Source organism: Rattus norvegicus, chromosome 10 (assembly GCF_036323735.1).
Source record: "Rattus norvegicus strain BN/NHsdMcwi chromosome 10, GRCr8, whole genome shotgun sequence".
NCBI classification, from domain to species: Eukaryota; Metazoa; Chordata; class Mammalia; order Rodentia; family Muridae; genus Rattus; species Rattus norvegicus.
The window spans coordinates 95988146-95994145 of record NC_086028.1 but is presented as its reverse complement, the minus strand read 5'-3'; positions in this window follow the sequence as shown (position 1 = coordinate 95994145).

The window sequence follows — 6000 nt, the reverse complement described above, 5'->3', positions numbered from 1 at the left end:
AGGCTATGTACATGTAAATTCTTTTAAAGAACTATTTTTTGAATGGGTACGTGTGTTTATTTGCGTAAGTTGTATGCACCACATGCATGCTCACGCTGGGGCCTGAGGAGTCTGAGAAAAGGCCTGAGAAAAGAACATCAGATTCCCTGCAAGGGGAGTTAGAGGCAGTTGTGAGCTCTCCATCCCATGTGGGTGTTGGGGACCTGATGTACTCTTCCTGTTGAGCCATCTCTCCGATCACTGAAATGTGCAAACTCCATCAGCACATTTGCATTAAAACACAAACAAAACACAACTTCCTTACTATAAAGTCCTTGAATTTGACTTCTGTATCTTTTTAAACTAGACCCCTCCTAGTTTTGAATAGGAAGATATTTCTATGGGAATTTTGCCTGAAGAGTGAAGTCTGGGTCAGGAACTGCAAAGAAAACCACCAACCAAGGCCCTGTCTCCAAAAATATGGCTGTGGGAGGAGGATATTTGCATAGCTGTTAAGAGCAGAGACTCAGAAAAGGTCCTCTCTGGATTCGGTGGAGAGATGCTTCCCATGAAAAGAGAGCTGTGCTCTGAAAGTTCTTGAAGACAGGTTTTGTTTTCCCAGTGTAACAAAAAAAGTTCTTTTCGATAGACTACCTGATCAAACATTTCAATAGGTCCTCTTAATGGGTCACTGAGATTTAGATGATACAGATAATGTAGATATCATGTAGATAATAAAGACACTATAACTTCCAAATGTGTCCAGTTCTGATGATGATAAAAGAAATAGCAAAGATCTCTGGATGACCACTGTCTTAGAGCAAATGGTAAAAAGACAGCGACAGACGATGACATAGCTTTCTGGGTACACAGGGACCCAACAGACTCTAAGGTTCAGAAATTCACTGGGGTTTGGGGGGGGCAACCCAAGAGAAATCACATCAGAAAGGTGGTATTTTGCACAGGTCCCTTGAATCAGCAATATACTAATGGGTCAGTAAGAAAAGTGCCCCACCCAAGTTCAGAGGCAGAACTCTGAAATGGTCAGCTCAAGTTTAATCACAGTGAAAACAGGAAGTCTCTAAGGTCACCACTCACGGGAGGACTTTAGACCCTAAGCTACCTCAGATTACGCTCAGGGAAACAGACAAACAAACCAGTATATGGGTGAGCTGGGCACACTTCTGAAGAGGTTGGACTGCTGATGTAGCCTAGTGGGTAAGAGTGGTAATGGCAATGTAACACAGCAGGTAAAGTGATTGTCTAATATGCATAGAGCTCTGGGTTCAATTCTCAGCACCACATAAAACCAGATGTGATAGTGTACTCCATAATCCCAGCACTTGGCAGATGGAGGAAATAGGGTTGTAAGTTCAAGGGCATCCTCAACTACATAACAAATTTGAGGTCAGTCTGGGATACATAAGTTCTGTCTCAAAAACACCAATAAAATAAAATAAAATAGGATCAAGAGATGACTTAGTAGTTAAGAGCACTTACAGATCTCCCAGAGGACGTTGAGTTTAGCTCCCAGCACCCACAACAACCAACTCATATTGCTTAGTATCTCAAGCTCCAGGAGATCCAATCCACACATACTTATACACATAGAGATGCATGTTCACAGACATAGACATAAATTTAAAGTAGAATAAAAGAATCATGTCTGCCTTCTATTTCTAACGCCAACTTTGGTCTCACGAGTCCACTGTAGTTCTGAAAACAAAAGAGAAACAAAAGAGCTAGCATCTGGGTTTATGATTTGTCTTGCTTGAACAGTCCACTGCAGAGAAAAAGAAAATGTAAAGAGGCTAAGAGACAAGGATACAAATAATATCTAAGAATGAGCCTTTCCCAAACTAACCTAAGTCATGATGTCAACTATGTAGTAATGAAGAGAGTATCACTTAACCTTGAGGAAACTGTTCCGTCGCCTTCTAGAATAATAAATACTTCCCTGGAGAAATGAACAGATAACATTCATAGTACTAAATAAAGTCCTCCCGTGTTTTCTGATTTTATTTTCCTGTATTTGTCTTCCTAACAGGCCTCAGGAGCTAGTCCAAATATGGAGCTGAAAACCCCAATCATACAGTTAATTAATTAGAATGTTGTGTTTGACCGTCTAAGACAGGCATTGGCAAACCATGGCCTGTGAGCTAAATACAACCCCTGGATTGGTTTTGTAAGGTTTAATTGTAGCACAGGCACCAGTTTTGCTCATTTAGGCATTTTCTGATGTCTTCAGATTTCAACAGAAGAGCTGAGAAGATACTACAATAACAACCAAAGAAACAGAAAGCCAAAAATATGTACTATCTGGGCCTTTATCGACACAGTCCTACATTCTATAACATTGATTGATCTACATTCTATAGTAGTCTACTGATTTATAAGGCCCATAAACTTCCATCCCTCCCCCAACAAAGAAGTGCTTTCAAAATTGATAGTTCTTACATGCCATATGTTGTCCTAGAGAAAAAGTTCTAGTTTTCAATATATTTCCAAGGTAATTATAATTCAACCAATTAAGGCCATAGAAAACTTCCAGGTACTGGTGCCACACACCTCAGATCCCAGCACTCAATAGACAGAGGTAGGTGGATCTCTGTGAGTTCATAGCCAGCCGGATCTACACTGTGAGTTCAAGGCCAGCCAGGTCTACAGGGCAAGTTCCAAACCAGCCAGGGCTACACAGAGAAACCCTGTCTCAAGAAAAGAAAAGGAGGGGAGTGGAAGAGAGGAAAGGGAGGGGAGGAGGGAGGAAAGGAAAGGAGGAAGAAGAGGGGAGGGGAGGGGAGGAGAGGAAAACCAAAGACTATCTTTGCCTGTCAGTACATTCAACAGTGTTTTAAATGAACAGAGATCCCAGGAAAGAGAACCATGGCATCTCCAGAATAAAACAAATGAAATGTTTGTCTGCTCATCTGGTGTGGTAACTGTTTCTTCAGAGATTCACTGTGTGGCATTCTTCAACCACAATGTCTATCTATCTTCAACAGCCTGACAGAAAAGTGTCTCTTCCTTTTTGAAAAGTTTGAAAAAAAAAAAAAAAGACCATGAAGGTGACATTTATCCAAGTATCATTTCACTTGCTACCTCCGTAAAAGTAGGAGATTCCTTGAACCAGCAAATCCCCTTAAACTCAGGCTTTCTGACAAACACTCAGTGTGTGGTGTAATAGAAACTCTCTTCAGTTGGCTAGCAGAATATCAACTCTGACGAATTGTGTGAATACACAAATCTGATTGTCAAAGTCAGAGAAAGTAACAACTACACCAAGCCCCAAAAAAGTAAAAAGGGAATTAAGAACTAGATATCCATTCTTTTAAAACAGAAGAAACTTGTTTTTCCTAAACACTCCTGGAAGTGATTACTCTGAACAGAGGTAATGAAACCCTGTGGTTAATGAAGACCTTTTGGGGTTTAAACCATGACATCCTAGCCCCTCTCCACGTCTTCTGTGATTATATAAGACACTAGGTCAAGTCTATTAGGAGAATGGAGAAAAGTGATTGTCTTGGTACCAGTCTCCTCTACTGCACAGACTGTTTCTGACTGTTGCATTAAAAAAATTGTGGGGGTTGGGGATTTAGCTCAGTGGTAGAGCACTTGCCTAGCATGTGCAAGGCCCTGGGTTCAGTCCCCAGCTCTGGAAGAAAAAAAATGTGTATGTGTGAAGTGTGTGTGTTGTGTGTGTATTGTATGTACTTTTTGGTGTGGGTATGAGCACATGTGTGTGAATGAGTGCATATGTATGTGGCTGTGTGGAAACTAAAGGTCAGTGTGAGGGGTCTCTCTTCAATCTCTCTCCAAGTTTGTATTTTGTTTTGTTGTTTTGTTTTGAGGTAAGTTCCTTCTTTGAACTTGAGACTAATAGCTTTGCTACAATGGTTGGCCAATGAGCTTCAGGGATCTTCCAGGCTGCCCTTACCTTCTAAGCATCTCCCTAGCTCTATCTGTTTTGTTTCTAGACTATGAAATCTATTAGCACACAGCTAAGGAACACCCAAGAATGGCTTCGATCTTTACCTTCATAAGTAAGGAGGCAGGCAAACGCAGATGACCAACAAGAAAGAGAAGGAAACAATACGGAGCGGAAGGGCTCGGTGACTGAGAACTCAGTTTTCAAAGTCGCTGGTCAAAGACTGAGCAAATCTCAGCATTGCATATGCCCAGCATCCACAAGCCTTGTGCTAAAATAACTCTGTAGGCTGGCTGATATAGTATGAGTTGTCAGGAGAAATACTGATGTCTGAGTGATAGTCTTCAAAGGACTGCTGCAAAGCATCTTGGGCCTAATTGTTTGATATGCTGAAGTATTCACTATCCTGGTCTACAGCATCACACACACACACACACACACACACACACACACACACACACACAAAAGGGGGAGGGGGTGCTAAGACAACCCATCAAAGGCACCATAAATAAGGAAACTTTGGCATAGGCAAATTCTTGTTAGGTTTAGAAGATAGACAAGGACTAGGAACAACGACCCATTTTGACTACATCTATCTGTACTCTCTTCTATCTCAGGGGACCATTTCAGTCTGACTTTTAATTAAGTGCCCTCAACCCTGGTGTGCATTAGGAACACATGAGGACCCTCCCTTTTCTTTCGCTCGCTCTTTCTTTCTTTCTTTCTTTCTTTCTTTCTTTCTTTCTTACCTTCAAGTACTACTTCCCCATCTCGACCTGGACCAATCAATTCCAAGTCTCTGTACCCACACAGGCACCTAAATGGCTCCAAAGTGTACCAAGCTTGAACTAGCAGCTCTTCCCACTACGGGTTCCTGCCCTGGGCTCCCGGACCTAACAGCCCAGGCACACAGGCACACAACCGGCTCTTGGTTAGAAGTGACTCAAAGTAGGCAAGTGATTAAGAGTAATCGGATCCAGACCAGAAAGACCAGAAGTTTCACTAGAAGTTGTAAGAAGGCTCCCCAGGGGGTTGGGGGATTTAGCTCAGTGGTAGAGCGCTTGCCTAGAAAGGGCAAGGCCCTGGGTTCAGTCCCCAGCTCCGGGAAAAAAAAGAAAAAAGAAAAAAAAAAGAAGGCGCCCCAGGCAGGAAGACAGATGTGACTTCTCTCTATGTCAAAGAAAGGAAACTGTCAGACTTAGAGAGGTGGGTGGGAAACTGGATGGGCAGTATCAAAAGGATAATAATACCACCTTTCTGGTAAGAAATAAATAAAACAGATGTGTCTTTAGAGCAGAGGAAGCTGTGCTTGGACCGGTACCAGGTGGAGGGGTGTTTGGAGGGATGGAGACACTGTAACCATTCACAACACACTTGGAAAGGTCATCTGTCATCAGGAGCGACCCACCTTTTGTTGGCGACAGGGTCTCCCACAGGCCTGGAATGTCAACATGTAGGCCAGGCTAACCCATCCATAGGCTTCCAGAGATCTCTCTGTCTCCCCCTCGGACCTCGCCATCACTGGTTTTATAGGCCTGCGCCACAAGGTCAGGCTTCTGTGGGTTCCAGGAATCTGAATGCAGGTCCTCACGCCTGAGACACCAGTGTTTTTGCTGACAGCCATCTCCTCAGCCCTGCCAATGGGTATCCCTCAAAACAGGCCATAAAAGAGATGCTGGAGTGTCCTGTGGAAGAGAGTCCTGAAGATACCAGTAACACAATGGAAACGGTACTGTTAATGCTTCCACAACCAGACGGGATGGAAGGGAGAATTCCAAGAGGTCAGGGAAGGGAATGGAAAAAAAAAAAAAGCAGTGTTATTTTTTTCCTCCCCCTTTTTAGCAAATATCTACCTTTTCCCTGCCACTCGGACCACATAATTTTAAACTAGAGAACTCACGATGCCTTGAATCACAAGAATTCGGTCAACCTGCAAGAGCTTGAGAGTGGAACGAGCTATTCCACATTGCTAGAAAAATACGTGGTCTGAGCCCACGCCAGCTCGGCAGTCTGTCGCAAGGCGCTGCTCTTCATTCAGTTTTCGTTTCATCAAAGACTGCTGCCCTTTCTCTTCTCGTATCACAGCCCTTCTAACA